The sequence below is a fragment of the Acanthopagrus latus genome, chromosome 4 (genome assembly GCF_904848185.1).
Source record: "Acanthopagrus latus isolate v.2019 chromosome 4, fAcaLat1.1, whole genome shotgun sequence".
Lineage (NCBI taxonomy): Eukaryota > Metazoa > Chordata > Actinopteri > Spariformes > Sparidae > Acanthopagrus > Acanthopagrus latus.
This window is the reverse complement of record NC_051042.1, coordinates 13,655,110-13,678,084: the sequence shown is the minus strand read 5'-3', so window position 1 is coordinate 13,678,084 and position 22,975 is coordinate 13,655,110. Positions and strand designations below refer to the sequence as shown.

The window sequence follows — 22,975 nt, the reverse complement described above, 5'->3', positions numbered from 1 at the left end:
GCAGAAGGTGATCCAGGATAGAACTTTGTTGATGCCTTTTTGACCAAAAGTTCCTGGTAATAAAACTTCAGTCCATACCAGTATATCCCAAAGTGTGGGCCATGAAGGGACTGCAAGTGGCGCTGCGATAATGAACAATAGATATGTTTTAGTAAATTAGATTTCAAATGATGACAAATGACAAATTAGATTACAAATGATTTTTTTTTTTTTTTTTTTACAAAGCTTGCAGAAAAGGTGTAGAATAAAAATCTCTTTTCCTTGAAAACATTATGATGATTGCGAAGAAACTGTTTAACAATGTTTTTAAATGATTGATTTGTTTGTCTGTAATAGTTCTGATGGTCGGTTTCAATTTCTAACAAGGTTTGTCTGCCAGTAGCATAACATTGTGTGAAGCGCATGGCATCTTTGTTTCGTCAGTATCAAGAGTCCTGACAGTTGCCGATTTATGAAAAATTAAACGTAGATAATTCAGATTTCAGCTGATGTTAACCAGCTGGCCATAGCAACATAAATGTAAGCTGGCTTTAAACACTTTATCTTAGTCTCGTGTGTTTATCAGAGTTGGGATTAAAATTTTGCGTGGGCACCAGAAGAATTTCCAATTAGGGCAGCGTAATTCTTACGTTTGGTTTAGCTGAAGTAGACTTCAGAAAGGTTTAGAGTTGTAATAACGATGGTCTCCAATTGCAGATGGGTGAAATTGTTCCCAGTTGAAGTTTTGAAGTTGAGACCGAATTGATGAAGGGATAGAGATAATTGCTGATTACAATGATTACTGTCCTCAAATACACCAAATAGAAGAGCTCCTAATTATATGTGATGGTGTATATTTTCATCTCTGTCATCTCCAAATCACAGCACGAGAATGTGTTACAACTCCGATGTGATCTCAGAAGACGTGAGTGTGGAAAAGCTCTATGTATCTGGCTTCACAGGTTATATGGACATTTTATCACCAGCACCAAACGGGTTGTACACTCTCCATTTACAAACTTAATCAGCAGTTGAGGATTAGGAAAAATGATTAAAAATCTGCTGCTTTTACTGTCAGACTGATGTCTCAAGACCTGACAGATTTTTGTGAAAATCGATAGCTATCTTACCCTTGCCCCGGCGATCCCTTTATTATATAGCAATGGTGAGGCAGGACACAGATGTAAGACAGGATCCCACAGAGTCTAGATGCTAGTGGTAATGGAGGAAAGACAGCAGGTGTTTGATGGAAACTTGAAGTTGAACCTCACTGTCATTCTGGTGATGGGGGCGGTGGGGAGTGCGTCGCCTAATACAAAGTCTGAATGACAGAATGACGTTCTTTTTTTTAAGAATTAGGATTCTTCAGATTGCAAAGATATCTAAAGAACTGCATCAAGGGACTGATTGGACTGACCAACGTGGGCAGAGAGATCATGGTCAGATACGGTGCCGCTGAAATTGTGAATGTAGAAATTCAGTCATTGTCCACTCACCCCCATGCTGAGTTGCAGCATTCCCCCAAACAACCAAGGTAGACGGGGGACTTTAAATTATCCCTGGGGAAAAAATATCCCTTAAACTGACAGTGGAATAAGATGCAGGTCAGCTGTGTAAAAGTCCAAAACTCTGTGGCTCCACCCATCTACAGTGATTGGCATGAGGCACTCGTCATTGTAAATTATTTGTAATGATCAGAAATTGGCTTATTTCGTTGTTGTTTTTTTGAATGCGTCGTGGCTTCTTCTTCTGTTACTGTCATTACAGGCCTGCTTGTGCACGGCAGGCTCCTCTGTGGGGAGGGGCTTTCAAGGCAGGGCTTTCTCAAATCTCCAGACTGAAGCTTTAATACACTATAGGGGTAACGGTGCTAGCACAGAAGCAACAGCAAGTAAAGCTCAAGACCTCTGATTAGGCTGCTGTATTCAGGGCTCCAGACTGGGACCAAATGGTTGCATTTTGCAACCAAAATGAGAGACAGTGCGATTAAACTTTAATTTAATTGCGCATGTGCGAACAGTGAATTTGCCGGTGTTTTTGTTTTTTTTTTTGTTTTTTTTCTCTTTACACTGAAAGAATCTCAAATCTGGAATTATGGGTGGCAGGTCAATGTGTGTGAGGGATGCCACTGTAAGTGGCTAATGTGTAGAGGGGGCGGGCTCTAAAGTTGTTCCGAGTGCAGAAGGAGAAGCCTAGTAGTGTGCCAGAGTCAAATCCTCACTCAGAGGGCAGAAAATCTTGTTTTCGTGAAAAATGGCTGCGCAAATTTGACTGGTTAGGGTATCTCAGAGAGATGAATTTTGATGAACAACAAATTTTGCAGACAGTACCCGCAACATATGGATAACTAGAAATTTGCAGGTATCACGGACACTACACAGCTAAAACATAACACATTGGTCAAATACAGTGCTAGTTTAAGGCATAAGATATGCCGTGACCTGTACTCTGTGCCTGAATGCAACTCCACTGTCAGTTGCATTTAGAAGACAAGAGGCTGTTTATCAGTGCGCTGAGGAAAGAACGGCGTGAAACTGAACTCAACAGATGATAATTTATAATATTATAAATATACTCGTAAAAAACGCGGGTTGACATGCAGAATATGAACCTTGTAGAAATGGATAACATTAAATAGAAACCAATAATCAGGACCATAGCTGCGTGGACAGCTCCCTGGCAGGCTCACTACTGTAACTGTGCATTCACTGGATCAACATGAGGTATTAGACAGTCTCTGGCCTGTCATGAAGCTGTTAACTGTGCTGTAATTTAAGTACTGTGTTTGTCTTTTTTTCTGATTTAGCTGGAACACACACAAGGAAGTAGTTAATTCCCTGGGGCAGAGGCTGTTTCCAGAGGAAAGACTAGCTTATGGCATTTTCCACCTTGTGTTACGCATTGTTTAAACTGTTTTTAATACCACAGTGATGCCTGAGCTGGCAGGACAGATTGGCATTGTGTTCCTGTATCAAGGCTGGATGTGATCCCAGCTCCTTTTGCAGATGAAGAATTCTGTGAAGTGAAGAATTCTATGCTTCTGTGCGCGCGCAACTTTGTCTCGCCGGGCTGTTGCTCATTTGTATTGCACCAGAGGACGTTTGCATGTTGCACTTTCCCCCTGCAGTGCTACTGGGCACCTTTTAAAAGGCAGTGCCGGGTTTCAACGCCAGGCCCTATTCACAACGAATAGCAGACTATATCCTGTGGTCATTTAATGTATGCGCCGTTTTTGCTGCAAAACATGAATCCAAGTGATGAACACATTAACTGTTGCAAAGGCTTTTTTGATTTAGGTGCATCTTCAGTGCCGCTGTATGAATCAAAGTTCCATTTCACTGCTACTTTTCTCTTAATAGATTTGGTAGTGTTTCAGCCTTCATCAAATCTGCTGACAGATTTCTTGCCAACCCAGAGCAACTGTATAGAAATCAATATAAAGACTCAGTGGTCCATTTTGGTACTAACTGGGACATTATCCATCAACTCTGCAGTAGTGGTGGAGTTCACAATTGAATTAAATACTAGTTCAGCCTCTCCATAGATTTTTGACAGTTAATCAAAGTGATAGCTGCCTTGAGAAAAAAAAAAAAAAAATGTTGGCCTTTGTGTCCTTTCAGTTTTTCAGATTTACCCTTGGGGCAACCAAGGAGGGTAGAAGGTTAACAAGTAGGAATCACGTCTCACTAAAGGTTTCCTTTCTTCTGAGCATATCAGCACTGTGCACATTACTCCTGTTATAGAAAGTCAAAGTATGCCAATCTTTGATGTGCTCTGGTGAAATGTTATCGTGTTTGTGTCAGGCGATTGGGCAGGCAGAAGGTTTGGCTCCACTCGAACGGATCTGTCTGTTCTCTCACGTTGGAGCTGAGACTAAGCTGCGTGTAACAAAATGAAAAAGGAAAATGGCAAATTAAAGAACCGGATATAGCCCTGAGTTGCAGCCATGCTGCTGCCATTAAATTAGACAGTAGGTGGTTTCAGGAACAGAAATAGGTGATGACACATTTTGAAAACCTTGATAAACACCAATACAACAGCAGAGCAACGTGACCGATACCATTATTCTGTGTCATTGCGGGCTGCACCATTCCTGCAGGTTTGTAGGGAGTTGTCTAGAAAACTCAGAGGCTTCAGTGAGGTCTCATTCGCTGCTGCATCCATGTTGTTGCTATTTATACCTCCGCCCCTCTGACTGCAGAGCAGAGCTGGGTTGCATATGTCACAGATATTACAGAGAAAGCCCCATTCCGGCAGGCCCAGGAGGCTGTGGGCAGTTCACAGGCTGCGAGGAGCTAAGCCAGGCTACGACTCTAAAGTCTACGGCGTGCAATCCCAGCTGCTGAATCCAATGGAGGCTATCAAACCTTTCATCTTTTATGTATAAGCTTCCTGGCTGCCCTGCGACTGGAGGAGGCGAGACACCGGTCCCACCTCACAGGAACCTCGGCGGAATTATTTCCATCTGAATTATTCATTGTACATGAGGGCGATATCTTTTAAAGGGACAGATGTGTCTCTATTGCCACCCTGTTGTCAAATTAAAGGCAGTGTAGAGGATCAGCGGCGGGATGTGAGTGCTTTTCTGTTGAATGGGGGAAACATGATCTCATCTGGCACACCCAGACTTAAAATCCATGTAATTGGTCTAGACCACCATGATCTCCTGGGACCAGGACCAACAGTGAAGATTTACTGTGGATGTTCTAATTCTGGCATTGTAGCCTTACAGAGAAGCTGCATTCTGTAGTCCTGGCCACAAATCGTGGACCTCTCTCCTTGTACTACCATCTCTTGAGGTCTTTAAAGCTCCTTTGTTATGTAACATTCAACTCATTACAGTGTCTCCAGAGTCTTATTTAATGCATCCACTAGAAGTCTCCAGAATTAGAGATTTTCTTGTAGTGCAACCTTTAGTCTGAACAGATGTTATATGTTATGGACTGTTTTAACTTGAGCCTCACTTTGAAAAAGTCCTGAGGTTGCTTATAACACATTAATGTTCTAGTTTGAAGCTTAAGGCCACTGACAGAGTCGGAGTGAGAACATGTTGACTGGATGTATGAAGAATTCACCAACAAAAGACTCTTTTTGTATTTACATTTAGATTACATATAGGGCATTTAGCAGAATAATAAGTATGTGTTGCAAGAAAGAAACCACAGCATAGCAGCGTCAATAAAGGGAGAATTTGGGTAGACAGAAAACGAGGTGCAGTGCAGGGTTCTGGATACGTTGTAACGGTTTAGTCATGGAGGCTGGCAGTCCAGCCAAGAGGGGGTTGCAGTAGTCGAGTCGGAGATGACCAGCGCTTGGGCCAGGACTTGCATTGTGTCCTTGTGTCTGATGGGTTCATTTTAAAGATTCCTGCCTGTCCATAGTTAGTTCCTATCATTTCAAGGCATGTGGTTGTATAAAATGCAATTCCTCCTCCTCATCCTGGTGTGCATTGACACACATGCATAAACTCATATGCATTAAATAGTTACAGCTTTAATAACAACGCCACATGTTGCAGCTCCCCACAGAGTTTACTGCACAGAGGGATGCTGGATTGCCGGTTGCTTTTACGATTCCTCTATTCTATTTTTACGAGTTAGACAGCAGCGAGCTGTGCTGTTTTGTTACATTTTGCAGCACCCTCAGATTTGTTCTGCTTTGAACAATGCAGGTTTAAATTTGACCGTCTGAAAAAATTGTGAATTATGGGATGGTGAATTATCACACACTCCAAGCTCCCTCTAAAGTCTGTCTCATTATCACATGGAGAGAGAAATGTCACCTACAATACGACATGCTCATCTTTAAATCCGCAGCTGCATGACTGGAAACTGGCACAGTAACCCTCAGCGTGGAGCAATTAAGCTCTGCCTGTTTATCGCAAGCCATTTGCGGAAGGTGCAAGAAGAAGCCTTCAGCACCTTCCTATCTCCATCAGAAGCCCGATATAATTAGTCCTTTTTTGTCCTGCCTGGAGCCATTGTCTTTGTTTTGATGGTATCACAGTCACACTGTAATTGCATTCACTTTCACTCTGGTGGCTTTATAACCTTTCATAGATTGAAATTGGAGTTTGCTCTGTTACGACTAATTACAGCTAATGATATTTTGGTGCCAGTTGGACATGATGGTAGGCGTTGCATTCTGCACCAGCAACCGAAACTTCATTATCAACAAAAAAGAGATGTCGGATATTTCATTAGCCATTTGAATTTGCTGTTGCACTTTTATATGTTTTCACTTTTATATGTATATCATAACATTATCATATAGATAATATAAAGATATATATAAAGTTTTACCTCAATAACGCCCTAATTACTGCTTAATAGGTAAGCAACTAGTTTTGCACGAATTAAGCTTTTAATATGCTTTGCTCAATTTGGGTCCTTTAATGGTGCCACTTAAACTATTTCACTAGTTTCATACTTATTTACCCAAAAGATGCACCAATAATGATAATGAAAACTTAATGTAGAGTGATTTGGACACTATTCACACTTGCTGTTTTGTGTTATGTTACATTAAAATAGATGTTATTGAAGCAAAACTATGTAGAGACTGGTATTTTGTGCAATTTTGTCCTTAATGTTGATTCAAGACAGAATAACTATTCTTGTGATACTTGTAAGAGTAATAGTTACTGACCCAGTATTTATAGGATTTGGTCGTGTGGAATAAGGCATTAAGAAGTGCTTTATGATAAAAAGCCAATATGCTACCAACATGCACACTAATGAGAAACTACCTAACAGTGACTATGTGTACCTTAATATAAAGCGTCACTGTACTCATTTACCGAGAGGTACAATGCATTACTGACACACGCCACACATGAGGTTAGACAACTCCTGCCAGCAGACCACAGCTTTTTTTCTTTGCCACCGTCAGACCCATACAGTGCTCACTACACAATGTACGATAATTTCAAGATATGTTTACCTATTTTAAAAGCCTAAAAAAATGTGGTCTTTCTAGTACAGGTACAGAGCTAAAGCATGCTGCGATTTGGCAGCGCTGGGCTCATCTCCCACAATGTGGTCACGGTACTTTCATGTATTAACTGTCAACACCAACAAGCTGGTTTCCAGGACAACTATGACACCACCGCGCCTGCGCCTCGCTAGTGGTAATTTGCCGTAACATACCCAAGCAAATGCTGAGCGTATCGCTGTTGCCATGTGAACTCCTTGCAAGGCCAATCTGGCAGATTTTCATGTTCAAAATGAAAAGTTCACTTGCCTTTGGGGGCTGGAAGAAGTTTAACCACTGCGGGGTCTCATCAGGCAGTTTCAGAAGGGAGGGAGGCGCTCACCACTCACACCTCTTCGTGTTTCTGCAACAGTAAAGGCTGACAGGTATGGATTTATCAGATATTAGTCACATATACTGGTTGTCAGACTAATGCAGCATCCTTTTATACTCTTTGGTGTTTGTGATAGTCATGGTGTCATTCTTAGCTTAAAGGGGTATGTGTGGGTGCATGTCTGTGTGTTTTGTGCTGGGTGCTATTTAAAATGTATTAGGTGCCATTAATTAGAAACTTGGGAAACTGTTGAGCTAACAAGAATCAAGGTCGAAATGGGTGCAGGGTTTTTTTTTTTTCTGAGAGGAGTCCCACAGTGTCGGACTTGGAGAACCTTCCGTGAAATGGTGCAGCTTCTGTGAATATGAATGGGCCCAGTTGTCGGTCAGTAGAGCGAGTAGAGTTTTTCCTGTGAAAATAACTTCATATTGTATTATTGCTTTTTGTCTTTGCTCTCCTTTCTTTCTCATGAGTGTCTCACCATACAGATATAAGAGATGATGGAATATCGTGACCCACAGTACCATTCTGAGGAAGGCAGGAGTCCAGATTCTGCTGCCAGCGAACTTTAATGCAACATTTAAAGTGCATACACAGTGTGTCTTCATCTAATCTTAACCGGGCCGGTAGAAACGGTGCAATAGGCAGGCAATGTGGATTTGTTTCCAGACAGGTCGAGACTGCAGATCAGCGAAGATGAGAAAAGTTTTGAAAAAATCATGAAACACAAACAACTGTAGGCTTGAAAGGTGGAATTAAAGCTCTCATGAAGTAGAAAATGGTGTATTCACTTCTTAATTTCACACAAGATGCTGATGAATCAGGATGTCAAGGCAGAACATAACAGTGTCAGATACATTCAGATGTGTCAATGAATGGAATAGCAGTTACACAAAGAGCTATGCTAACTTTCTTGGTTTTAACAACTATGACGCATGCGGTGGCCGTGTTCCAGGAAATAATACTTTTCCCTGAAATTAATGATCTAATTTCTAGGATAGAGGCTGTGGTCAGTGTGAGGCCTTTGCAGTTACCCATTGCTCCATCCAATTATCAGAACTGAGCAAAAAACATATCCATTGAAAACCTTCAAACTGTGTAATCACACACTTCACATTCTGCAGAAATATAGATAAATACACTGCTTCTGTTTCATCTCCCATATAGAAAGCAAATGTCCATTCGGCAGAAACGTCTCAACTTTGGGATAAGAAATACACCTCATTAGCGATGTCAAGACCAAGTCTTTTTTTTGGGGGCCCTGATCCTGAAGAGCCATTTAATATGTGTATCTGCCCAGACTGATCAGATGCTCACCTTCATTTTGATGATCATGTATCTGATACATTACCATAGCAGCTGTAGCTGCTGCATTTCACTCCTTATCAAAGACTGACGGTCCTGTTTCGAAGCTATTATGTAAGACTGAATTATGTAGTTCAACTTAAGATTTTAAATTCCTGAAACTGACATCATGTTATCAGCCAGAGAACACCCACTGAAATTACGACAGGATTTAAAGTGGAACTCCTCTTTGATGAGCTCAGACACCGGCGGCAGAGAGCACTTTAACCACACAACAGATGCTCTCAATTTCGGATTTTAATTTTTTGTAAAAGGATTCTCAAGAATTAACACAAGTGACAGTGGATATAACCCGCTGCCAAAAAATTTGAACTGGTAAAGGTGCCAGTTATCAGTGGGAATCTGCTATCTTAGATGTTCTGTACTTCAGAGAGAGCCGAGATAATGGAGTCATAATTGTCTATTAAATTGTTTAACAAATCACTAGAATTTTCAGTAGGTCTCAACATCATTCACTTGTATTTTTACAAGTCACATTCAAACTAATTTTCCCTTGATATATAGCGAGATGTGACAATGTAGTAATGAGATCATCTTGAATAATTCAATTTAAATTTGTGTTACTGATTTTCCAGCTTGAGATCAATGGAGCGACATCTTTGTTTGACTAGATAGAATGCTTTCGATACCTGTCATATGTATCTCCTGGTCGTTCACTTTATGTGAGGGGCTGCTGTCAAAGCTCCCAGTATTGTAGCAGCAGTTAGTACACTGAGATTTTCTAGTCAGTTTCCCCAGCAGTCTTGCATTCATGTGTCATTTTCCATGAAAATCATTTGCAAGACAAATGCTGAAAACCATTAGTTGATTAGACGAACAGATGTTTATTACAATTTTCTAAATATGAATATAGATGTGCATCTGTATGGTGTATCCTGGAAACATGAGCGTCCTCTGATGTTTTAAGTCAACAGAGAAGCATTCTTGATTTCCAAGACGAAAAATTGGCCCCGTAAATATATTCAGTTCATTCGACTTATTCTCTTTGAACTAAACTCTGTTAATTAACATAAGTAAGAACATCGCCTTCGCTCTGGGACCCAGCGTATTTGAAATTATGGAAATCGTGTAGAAGATGTTTAAAGTTTCTAATATGTAACTGAGAATGTCAGACATGATTAGTGCCACTTGAAAAAGTGAATGTATAGATACATTTTGGCACAATAACATTTTCAAGGCGAGTGATTCAGGACCTCTAAAGGTGAAATCGGAGGGAATCTCAAAGGATGGTGCATTTTGCTGCTGAGTGCTTTCAGGCTGTCTGCAACATTTGTGGAGGACAGAGTATTTGCTTGTGCTCGGTACGTGAATGAAGGTCTGCGACTCCACTGGCTGGTCAAAGCCGACCTAATCTGGCTGTCATAACAGCTCGGATACTGTACGGTACCTGCTGCAGTCTTTAAGGCTACAGTGCTTGCAAGAAGAAAAAAACGAAACTCGCCAGTGAAGGATCAAAGGACGCCGGATTTAAAAATAAAAGATGTGAGTGCTGACTGCATCAGAAGGCGAGCCGTCATTTTGTTTTAGTCAGGGTTAGAGGACGAAGAGGCAGAGCAAAACACGGTTAGAGATGCTGCTGCTCTTCTTGACTGCGAGCTTTTCATGTCTCACAGTTGTGTCTCTGAGGCAAGACAAGAGAGCTGAAAACTGAGAGGGGCTTTGATGGAAACAGTGGGGAATAATTCAGCCATGTTGCGAAATTAATTTGGCTTGTTGTTTGTTCCTCAACCAGCCTTCCTGCCTAGAAGTGCGAGTATGCAAGTGAGGTCGGTGCTCATCTTTTAATGTCGACACTCGCAACAAAAACGTGAACAGCGTGCTTTCTGGGGCATCGTGTGGCTAAATATGATTTATGCAAGATAAACAAGAAGAAAATCTGTTGTACTCCATGATATGTCAATGCAGATGTTCCTCAGATTCTTGTCTGACACTTCAACTTAATCGTATTATCTAGATGATTTCGCCTTGATGAATAGAAAATCCAAGACCCTCTCATCTCGATAGTTAGCGGTGAGCCCCAATCATGATTCCTTACATCTTATCTCATAGAATACCACTCAGTGATAACAATCATAATAATACTATAGCATGGACCGAGGCTTTGGCCTCAGAGTCCCTTGTGGACTAAAACCCCATTCAGTGGGTTTTATTTCTAAGTTATTTGATTTCTTTCTCTGTTTTAGAGAGTGTATGTGAGAGATTTTTCTTCACTTACACAAGTATTAGTTACAGTCCGAAGTACCTACCCCTCGGTGCACTTGCTCTGATGGGAGCTGAATTTCCCCTCGGTTTCATCAGCTCAAAAAGCACTTGGAGCTCTATGAGACAATGGATGAAGCAGAAAAGCTTTTGGCTAATCTGATGCACGTAAGAAATGCATAAACACCTGAAAGGGTGTTTTACCACGATCACCTCGGAGCCAACACTTCTCTTACTCCTGTGAAAGTGCAGCTGGATGACTATTTCGAAACATCTGTCCAAATAGTGGGTGGTAAAAAAATACTACTATTTGAATAGGGATTCATTTAGAAAATGGATAAGGAGCTGGAGTAACATGATTCTTGTGAAACAATTCTATATTACAAAAAAAAAAATGGTCAAAATTTCATCTGGAATAATGATGCAGAGGTCTTGAGTCTATGAAAAATCAGTATCTGAAAACAAGTCATCAGAGAGCTTCTATAATCAAGATAATTTAATAACGTTTGTAAAAATTGGCTGACAGCATACTTATGGACATGAAACAGATGTTGATGCTCAGTTGTGAATATAACTCAGTTATTTTCCCCTGTGATAGCGTCCCTCCCACTCAGTTACTGAGGAGCAGTGTGGAGCTACAAGGAACAATTACTGTAATTACACTGATCTTTTCCTCTTCTCTCTTTCTGTTGATTACTTTTTCCATTAAGTGATTCATTTGAGCCATGCAAATGCCAGGAAACATTGTTAGATTATCCAAACAACTGCTCAGAGTGCAAAGTTACTCGATTTGCAATGATCTGATTTTATTCATCGCCGGGGAAACAAATTAACATGTTATAGGTAGGGATGCACGATACGGATGTTTTTCAGTCGTTACTGATAACTGACAACTTCTTTTTGCCCATAGGGTGAGTCCTCTTCTTCTTCTCTTCTTGTCCTCCGCTTTTCTTCTTCTTCTTCTTCTCCTTCTTCTTCCTCTTCTTCTTCTTCTTCTTCTTCTTCTCCTTCTCGTTCAGCAGAGCCAACGTTTACTGCCCTCCTTTCCCTGCAATATTAAAACCACCTGAGGAGCCTAATAAAGTACAGCAACAGAACATTACTATGAGAAGGATCTCACACACACACACACACACACCATGAGTAGGATATGTAGCACCTGTCAGTGTCATACCAGCACTTTATTAACGCTAAAGCTTTAACTTTACGTCGCCAAATGACTGAGGGCTGTAAATGTATCACAGTGACAGCGCCTCCAGAGAATGGAAACTGCACATAACACTGCCTCCCTCACGCACACACACACACACGAGGGAGGAAGGCCACAGAGATTTTTCAGGCTTGTGTTATGCTCAGCTCGCATCTTCGCGCTTGAGAAGGGATGGCGTTTGTCATGAAGACGGGGGAAACATCTGGAGTGCCATTTGTTTTAATAATTCATTGTTTCTGACTCCATAATCAACCCCAACACAGCCAGAGTCACTAAACTCTGTATCTTCCCCTCCAAATGGAGTCCCGTGTGAATAATCTGCGGCTGACACGTGTTGAGAGTACACAGAGATATTGTTCCACATGCAGCAGCTAGTTTGCATTTCCAGTCGACTGTATTTTATGAGTTGCCTCCCCTCTGCTTCGCCTCTCTGTGAATTGATGCCCCATTTGCTCAGATAAGAGAGGGAGGGAACTGTGTGTTTTGTTTGTCTTGTCTCTGCTCCTTCAGAGAAGCATTAATGTGTTTTCTTCACTGGCAAGAATGTAATGTCCTCAGATACAGGCACAGCTGCTCATTGGGCTGCATGATATGGAGGACATTTTAAATGTACACATTTCCAAAATGCACCGATGGCAATATGAGCTCAGAGGAGCCAACACAGAGTGTATTATATGGTTCCAATGCCTAGAGTGCTTGTGTATGCTGCCAAACGGCTCCTGGAAATGTATTATGAATGATAATGATAAATAATGTGATGAAACGACACTGAAAAATGGCACAAATATTTAAATTGTTTTCCTGCTTCATCAATATTATGTTATTGTCATTAGAGCCATTCACAGTGCTTCTCATGTATAGACACTGTCAATGGGTCAATATTTAATTGGCAATTTGGCTCAAACAATTGGCCAATCAATGGTTGATCAATTCAATCAATTCAGTCAGTTAGTTGATTGACAGAAGAGTAATTAGCAAATATTTTGATAATCAATTATTTTTTTTTAACTGGATATCATCAAAACCAGACATTTGAAGTCATACCACACTCAAAATTTTGCATGTGAATGGTGCTATACATGATCTGAGAGACTTTCCATGAAAGGGGTTTCGCTGTCTGACTCCCATGTTTTTCCTTTTCTTATATCCATGTGGGATTAATTTGTTTTGGCACTACAATTCCCATAATGATTTGGGTGATGTAACAGGGATATTTTGGTCCTGCTCGGAGAGATGCACTTGACACCACCCTATAACAACAAAAAGTTACTTGAAGGCTTTTATCGGGGAATGGGGTAGCATTTAGAGCAACAGGACTGTATCCTGTGACTGCAGCAGCCTCAGTTTTCATCATCTACTGTTCACATGAGGTTCTTTTCTTTTTCTTTACTGTGAGAAGCCAACACATCCTCAAACTAAAGCGACTGAACACGTTGATTGCCAGTGAGTCCCAAAATGTCATGACTTTTGCAGCACAGCGGCGTACTAGACATTCATCATACAGTCACAGTTTCGTTAAGTCTAGGCAACAAAACCTCTTGGTTTAGGTTTAGAAAAAGATTGTGGTTGGGTTAAAATAATATGTTGCTTAGTTCACTTCTATGTGTTAAATACATAGCTTAGGTTATGTACGTTATTACCTTAAAATAACTCACCGTTGACACAAACAGTGTTGTCCTGGGTGAAAGTCTTGCACTTGTTTGACCCAGACCTAGACTTCGTCGCTCTTTATATCACATCAGCTGACTTGCTCCTTTGCTGCTGTAATAATAACTTTTAAGGCCATTCGAGGTCATGGCATGCCAAATGTAAATCTACATCGTAATAAGCTGCTTTCGCAGTCGACTTATACGTCAGCTACAAGATCCAAAACATTGCAAAGGACGAATAGCATTTAATACAATGCTTATAAAGTACAGCCACAGTTATACATCTTGGATGTTGTCATACCATGGCCCCTAAGAAATATATTAAATGTCAAACATTTGAACACACGCACATGTTACATGTCATATATGATCACTGTAGGTGTTTGCTGTGGTGCCACTGGGCTGTGACAGATGTTTTCTGAGAGAAAACTGAGGCGCCCTTCGGTGACCTTTGCTGAATTATCTCTCTGTGTGTCTCCTCCCTGTATGTCCTGTCCTGATCCTATCTCCCAGCTCTGCTCTGCATGCTGCCCACGCTGCACCGCTTGTTTGCTCCACTGCCATCTTTTTGTTTTTTTTTCTTTTCACCTCTCTCTCTCTCTCTCTCTCTCTCTCTGCCTGTCTTTTTAAAAGAGAAAGAAATGCAGCAGGGCTCATGCAGAGACAAACACTGTGGTTGTGGCTGTCAGCTTGTGGCTGTGAGAGAATGATTAAGGAGCCTGCCATAAACATGACTGTGTGATGATGAGGTTGTTTGCCGATTTGTTGCTTTATTTGACGTTTAATGACATCATCCTGGCGGGATGATCTATCACGAATATCAGGGGGACAGTGCTTACGGACACCGTTATCTCAGCCTTATCCCGACATCACTTTTTTCAAGTATGCAGAGCATGGCTAATTGAGATAAATGGCTGTGTAAACAGTGCTGATGACAGGACGGAGGCTGGCTGGCTCGCGAGCCTGCTGGCTGGTGCTGTCCCACTCTCGGATCCAGTGATTGGCTGTTTTTCAGGCGAGGCGGTACGAGTTAAGCGAGGAGGTAATTAAGCCTGGAGTTGTGATGGGGGGAGTTCTCTGTTCGAGCTCTCGTGGATCTCTACGGGGGCCCCGCCTGTACAGTTGCGTGGTTCCTCTGAGTGAGCCAAACTCCCAGCAGTGGGCCTACCGGAGGCCTGACAGATACTGATATGGCACCTCAAAGCACTCAGCACTCCACTAAATTAGCTCACGTCTCAATTCCACCTATTTCCCCTGTGCAGGTTTTTTGTTTTATTATATTTGTGTGTGTGTGTATATATATATATATATATACACACACACATATATATACATAAATAGATACATAAATGTGTGTGTGGTGAAGATTCATGCTGTACGTGTACAGTGTGAGCAGTTGGAAGCCCACAGTGCCAGCTGTGGCGTTAAAACCTGCCCACAGCAGTGTAGGATTGTGTAGAGCTGTGGGGGGTGGAACAGATTATAGTTAGGATCTCAGCCTAGAGAGTTGTTAACAAAATACATGCACTCTGTCTCTCTTTCTCTTTTTCTTTCTCTCTCGGTCTCTCTCTCTCTCACACACACTCACACACACACACGTGCACAATCAAACACACACGTACATGGAAAGATATTAGTGTCCACAGAGACTGTAGTTGAGCAGCATAAATTTGACTTTCTTAGGCATATGTAACATTTCTGAGCACTTTCTTTTAAAAACATGAATGGAAAAGCCCGGGTTGGAATTGTGATTGCCGCAGAGTTGTAGCTGTTGCCATGCTTCAGCTGTCATTTACTTAAAAGAAGTGTCTAATCAAGATTTAATTAATCCTGGATTAATCCAGCTGAAGTTGCCAGGCTATGAAAAAAAAAAAAAAAACCTTCCATTTTGTGCATTTTCAGTTTAGTGTCAGAAAATTGACTCCAAACCAACAGCTACTGTTGCACACAAACGTTATGGCCATGTGCATTAATGAGTTCTTATTCTAGCCCTATGTGAGGTAAAATTATTTGGCACTCAGGAACCGTCCACACCAGCCCGGTTAATTTTGCATCCATGAAGTTATGTTCCCGGTTTTACTGTTCTGTCCACATGCAGCTGTGCTTTTGGAACACTGAAACCGTGCTTGTTTGAAACCGGAGTCTAGGGTGAGGTTTTTGGCCGATTTGGGTTTCAGTGGTTGCGTGTGGATATGACAACCGTGGATATTTCCATTGCCTACGTCAGAACTGAGTGCGTGCCTCTATAAATATTGCATGTACAGCAATGTAAACACAGAGAGTAATGACAGTTAGAAGGTGGTTAGAGGTTGTTAACTAGCTTGACTTGATAACTTGACTAAAATCGACGTGACAAAAATGTTGTTTATTGGCTTGCTGTCAGCTGTGTTCGGCTGTCATGTCCACCTGCTCAACCTAATGCAACAATGACGGCGCCTAGATGAGCAACGAAGGAGACTGCTCCTCTTGCTAGCAAACAAACGATGCACCCTTGCGGGTCGCCATTGTTGTTTGAGTTTTGGTATTTGCCACACTTCCCCTTTCCGGTTTTAATCTATTTTGATTGGTTAAAACAGCCTTCCCATTTTACCTTACATCTCCACCTATTACACGTATATTGCATCACTTGGCGGCGGATTTTACGGTTGTGTGTGTACGGAGTTATTCTCGGTTATTTTTATTACACCACTCGTGTGGACGCGGAATTTCATTTAACAAAACCTCGTCAAAACCAGTCTTTTCTTTGATTGATGTTTAACAGTAAAGCAGAAAAACACAGCGTTCCCTCCAACCCCGGTGTTTCGTTGTGGTATTACCACCATTCAACTGTTGCAGACTGAATAGCACAGTGAAAGCAAGGTTAACAGAAAACCTATATACACAGATAATTTTACTCCAGCTATTCAATGTGCAATCAGTATTTGCTTCAGAAGTTAAAGCAAAAAAAGTGGTCTATTCTAAGTTAAATTCAAATACTAACCAAAATATCCAATAGGGAGTACTTTTCAGCTCTGAGTATTGTCTACAGGTGTTCCTATGCAGCTATACAGAGGTGATACAGGCATGCCTGCTCAGATACGCCTATGAATGTTTTTATTATGACGGCAGAAAAGTAAAATCATTCACAGAGACGCAAGTCAGACAACATTATGGATTATGAATTTATACCTTTGGATTTAATCTCAAAGTCCTCACCAACCCTGCCAACCACACAGAGCCATTTCTAGTAAACAAACAAAGTTTACGCCACCTCCTCAGTGTCAAAGTGCAGACAGACAAAGTTAGCAACCAGCTAGGAAACAAAGTGGAACATTTAGCCACTTAAAAGCAAGACAATCTTCTCGGGGGATGAGGGAGACCCAGACAGATGTGAAATGAGAGTAAATATCTGATTTTCATTCATCAGGTGGATGAAAACACTCAACTCTAAAGAAGCTGTGCTCTTTTCACATAATTACGAGATAAGGTATCACTTTTTTTTTTTTTTTTTATCCAATGAATGCAAAGCGCTTTCGTAATAATGAACACAGAATGCATGACAAGCTTTTTGTAACCAATGCATGTATACTGTGTCTATTTGAAGTTTGAATTTGTGCCCGGCTGTTGTCCTTGCAGACGTTCAGATCCAGTCAAATGCCATCTACTGCCCTGCTGTGCATGTGTTTGATATCTGTAAGAGATAGAACAAGCAAATGTTGACGCCTCTGGAGGTTCATTTCTCTAACCAGTATCAAATATTCCTCTGACTGGATTTGCGTCAGGGCTCCGCTTTATTGTTCTTTAAGTGACAGCCGATGACTCTCTCACAGATGGATGGGTTTTATTTCTCCGAGTTTCGTCCTTATTTACTGTAATCAAACTGCACTCAGTCTGATGGTTTGTGATAAAGAGCTGTCAGCTCTGTCGGCGGCATGAGCAGGATGTAATCTGGGGCCCATCTCATTAGTTACGTGACACATCTCACCAGTAACCTTCCAGAACTTACAGGGTTTTTAATGTTTACAGTCAGGTTATCTAGTTGCAAAGGGAAGGAAAGCTTGAACTGCATCATCAATGTTTTATCAATTCAGATTTATGAATTTTTCAGTAGCCAAGGAGTTCTTCAAATGCAAGTCAACTTAGGAGAGGCTTGCTGAGAGCTTGGCTGTGTTTGTAGGCTGCTTGACATGCACTCTCTGTTTCCTGCACGTGCATCAAACTCGTTTCCTCCTTTGTTTTTTATGCAAACACCGCTCACTTTCTGTGGCTTTTGCCAGTTTTCTAAACTTTATTTCACATTCCTTGCCAACTGTACCGCTTGCCTCAAACTACCATCTTCAGTTATTTATTTGCTGACTGCTGTTAGTGTCCCTGCTCCTGCATTACTTAGTTTGTTGCTCTTTACATTTTGTTTTTCGATGGAAAACTGTACGCTGAATTTGCAACATCTCTGCTCCAGCGGTAGCCAAGGTGAAGCGCCATCAGTGGTTAATGTTGACACACGTTTTGTTTAAAACATTACCTCATATCAATTTTTGGGGGGAATCCTTGAGAGTTTTTTTCTGTGTGTTTGATTCAGTCCTTTACCTTCAGTTCCAGCCCAATCCCTGTTCTGCAGTCCAGACTCTCTGCATTTTACTCTCCGCTGCAGACCCGCCTTGAGCAGTCGAAAGCAGGCTAGCTCCTCAGGGACAGTCTGCTGTGTAGCGGATGGATGACTGGCTGGCTAGCTTCATGTGTGGATGTACAGATGACTGGAGGGCTGGAAGTGTGGAAATAGAGATGACTGGCTTCTTGCAGGATCCGACAAAAAGAAAGACAGAAACAACCATGAAAATCTATAACATGCTACGGAATTTACAAAGCATATATATACACATACATATGTATTTTTTATTCATGTGCATATAGCATGGAAATGACTACAGGCCCACATAAGCCGCCATAGATGAGTTTTCAGGACAAGTGGGAGATTTACTCTGAGGTCATCTTCCTTTTTCCAATTTTGAAATAATTCTGTGGTTTACAGAGAAGAATAAAAGGAGAGGAAAGAAAACAGAGAGGGCGAAGATTTACAACCAACTTCCTCTTATGCTATACTTTTACCATCGGTGGCATGTTTCATGCTAGCAGCCGCAGCCAGCTGATCTACCAGACATCCCCAAATTGAAAACATGTGGGTTGGACACAAATTGAATTATGGAACAGTAGAAAATAATCCAGCCATAAGACCAACTTTCACATAGATCCGTACAAAATGCAAGCAACACAGGAGGCTGACGAAAAAATAAAAAATGACAACTAACAAGCAAGTGTGTCTTCTGACACAACTGGCAGAAAAGGTTTAACATGTTTAGACCACTTATTTAATGCTTCAATGAGTAATTGATATAATATATGAAAAATTATATTCATTTATTAATCTAGATAGGGACTCCATAGTACAGAAAATAAACAGTAACAATATAGTTATATACCCTTAATTGGTGGTTAATCTACAGGCCAGATCTGGAAAGTCTAAGTTACTGCACACATAACCTGCAAGATCAATCAGACAGTTCTACTGGCCAACAGCTGGCCCAAGATCTGCCACCAAGAGCCAGATCACATATGCTCCTCAGGTGCCAGAACACAGCCAAATTGTTTCAATATATATTCAAATTTTTGATCTCTCTATGAAATTCTCAGGGCAGGTATTTCTGATTGTTTCTGTGCCCTTATGGGAACTCTGTGATCTCTTAAATCACCTCATAAAATGCATCTGACTTCTTAAAAGTCTTTTTCAGTCTCTGTTTTGTTTCATTTTTTTATTATAGTTTTATTCTTTTTGCACTTTCAATTGCCTAATTTTACATGTTGTCTTCTGTTCCCCGTGTTACCTAAGCTCGAATAATCCCCCCAACTTAAGGCCTTTGAACTAAGATATGAGGGCACAACTTCATTTCACAACTCTTTTTTTTTTCATCTCCATCATTATTAAGATAAAGATGAGCCAGAGAAAGAAAATATCCCACCTGCTGGGTAGGTTGGCAGCATCTTTCCTGCCGGAACGAACCAAGAGGCTTAAAGGGCTGTGACGACGTCTCAAAACTAACTTTGATGTCGTGTGTCACCTGCCAAATAGTTATCAGTTCAGTCTTTGTGGGTTTACTTATTTGGCCCCAACTGATGTCAGAAAACTCTGTTTTGTAATTCTCCTGTTGTACCTTTAATGTTGTTCCGGCTGTAGACTGAGACCCAGCAGCCTCTGAGCATCTGCCAGGGATGGCGATGTGTTGCTGCGGGGCCTGAAAACATGCGACTACTGTCCAACAGAGACAGCCAGACTGGCTTTACAGTGCATGGAGACATTCTTTGATCTGGTGCCTGAGTATAAGTGTGTTTGTGCATCTGCTCTTCATCGAGAAAATGTCTGCGGAACATATCCTGATTCGGAGCTAATTGATGTTACTGTGAAAGGTTAGCCGTGTGTCGCCTTCTCTTGCCATGAAACTCATGTTTTACTGACCTCAGTGCATAGTATCATGGTTGGCGGGACAAAACAGGTTAATAGGGTAACATTCTTAACTTCCCCAGTTGATTACTTACATTAAGACAATTTTTTTCAGTACATTGTTTTTGTACATTTATGCTTTAATATGGAAGAGAGGCATTATTTTGTTGTAAATGCGAACATCAATGCACGACACATTACTGTCAGAGCTACAGCTGACGTTTTTCTGTAAATCAGTTTCACAGCATTTTAGGTAACAGCTACTGAAAACAAAGGTGCTCAGTTTGAATTTCAAACATGTAATCAAAGGTTAAGCTTTAAAAAAATCTCACACATCACAGAAGTGCATTTTTTTAAATTATTATTTGTTTTACTTAAAAGAGTGAATTTATTGAAAGGTGGCGAGTTTCGCGCATGTGATTGAAGCCAACCCATCACCAGAATAAATGTGGGTGATGTCCGTTCATGCAAACCACAAATATGTTGTAACTAAATGTTTGATATATGGCAACTTTCTTTGTGTTCCTTTACATCAGTTTTCAATGTTATGTTCTGATAACGCTGTGCACATGATCTGGTTAGGTTAGGAATAGCCCATGTGTTGGTTTACCTGGCTCTCTCGCAAACATTTCACAAACGCAGCTGGAAAATCTCCCAGTGCCTTGTGAAAAATATCTCGTGGTTTAGCGTTTATTATGTTGAAACGGCATCTCAGACAGCTGTCTCCCACTTGGCAGCCATTGCACCCACCAGTGGAAAAAGTGTATAGTAGATCTGATTTAATGACTTTGATGTGGACTTTTATTTGGGAATATTTCAAGTCATTCTCATGTCCTTTCCCTCACCTGTAATCAACATGGGCACGGCACTGCGCACACAAACAAACAAGAGTGCTACGGATGATGTACAATAATGCTTCTCCCAGTGAGTTGGAAGACATTTCCTTGACAGTTGCAGGCTGGACACTCTGCCCTGATCTACTTTGTGCCCTTGGCTAAAACTTGAGTGTAGTACAGTAATGTGCTTATCTGGCTGTGACACTGTGACATGGGTTTTCCATATCAGGCCAGACAGAAGTCCACATGGACTTGGCTGGCTGTGTCTTTGGTGAGTGAAGTCTCTCTAGACTGCGGCTGAGCTCCTCTTCCTCGCTGCCAGTTAAAGAGGCCATCTGTAAGACTTATCTGGGCTGGGGGAGGACCCGCCAGGCTCCTGATTAAAGTGATGAGCTGTAAAATTGAGAGGGAGGGGGGGTGGTGACAGCCGGCTCCTGCCTGCTACACTGAGTTTCATCATGTCTGCTCAGAGATGAACCTTCCCGCTCTACCTGTTTTCTGCTGTCACTGTAAATGGGTTTGTTTATGTCGACAAGCCTGAGACTGCTGCGCGGTGGAGACTGTGAGGGTGCACTACTTAAGTTTTGCGCTCATCATACTATCGATCCATCATTCTAAGTGGGCTTATGGGGTGTGATTACACAGTTTGCTTTGGTTTGAGCCATTTTTGTTTTCACTGGTCAATAAGAGGAATTGTAAATGTACGCAGACTTAAAACAATTGTCTCTGTGTGTGAATGTCGGATTTAATGATGTAAAGTTTGTGCCTGCAAGCCCTTTATCAAACAGCATCTGTGAGCATTTTGTCTCCCGAGCCCTTGTAACAGACATGTGTGTACATGCTAGCAGACTGTCGTTTCAAAATTTAAAGGGGGGGGGGGGTTATAAAAAAAAACTTAAAGGTGCATTGACAATGGAATTATAATTTGCAAAATGTTCATGTCAAACAAAAGCAGATCCAAATTGTTATTTAGACTTTTTTCCGGTGATGTCTTTAATTGATGTCAATCTTGTGAATGTTTGATATGATGATTTGACAACTGAAACAGCAGTTTGTGGCACCGGCTTTACTCAGATGAGTCAACCATGTCACACTTCAAGGAAGTTGTGGGTTGAATCTTATTTTAGGATCGCCATTACCAAGAAAAGATGAGTTGAAAACAACAGCGGAATGCTAATTAAAGGCAAAAGAGGCGCTTAAATGCAAGGTCATATGCAAAGTTGAACTGTTGAGATAATTGTATGGTTGCTGTAAATGTCAAAAATCTTCTAAAAAATCAGTTTTGCCCACAATTGCTATCAGTTATGTATGGGTAATATTGATATACTGTCATTTTCAACAGGAGATGATATTTATTGTCTTAGACATGGTGTTGTCTTTACGTGGTTTTAAAGGCTGCATTACAGTAAAGTGGTGTTATGTTGTATGCTTGTTTCAATACCTTTTCCACTTTATACTTCATTATGTCTTCTTTACTTATGATCATTGAGCAACAATCTCAGTCTATTTATATATATATTTTTTTAATGTGCAAACTCAACAACAGTATTGCAATATCAATATCGAGGTATTTGCAATAATGGCTTGTTTTGATGAGAATTTTAAATATCAAGAGATATTGTGTATCGTACTACATGCCATACCACATACTGACTATATACCAATAGTGAAGAGGGTGAGTTGCTGAGATCTGAGAACATGAACATCCCTTAAAAGAAGTCAGAGTGTGTGAGACGCAAACCTCAAACCCCCTTTAAAACCTCCCTACCCACTTAACATAGCATTAAGGGATAATTGATGGCATTTCATATGCCCTGGTTCTACTGTAGTCTTTTTTATAACCACAATGTCTGACTCCTGATGGACATGTGTCAATTTTGCCTGTTTTTCCAGATCTCAGCAAGAATTTTGGTGCTTACAAATCGTAACTGATAGAAAAGATTGGCTTAACTGCAAATA

The 22,975-nt window shown here is 41.0% G+C and overlaps 1 protein-coding gene across 1 annotated transcript in view; it reads left to right on the top strand.

Moving 5' to 3' along the window:
* LOC119018331 (protein kinase C-binding protein NELL1-like) overlaps window positions 1-22,975 on the top strand; it is a 257,120-nt gene that overhangs the window by 10,070 nt on the left and 224,075 nt on the right. The window lies entirely within an intron of this gene.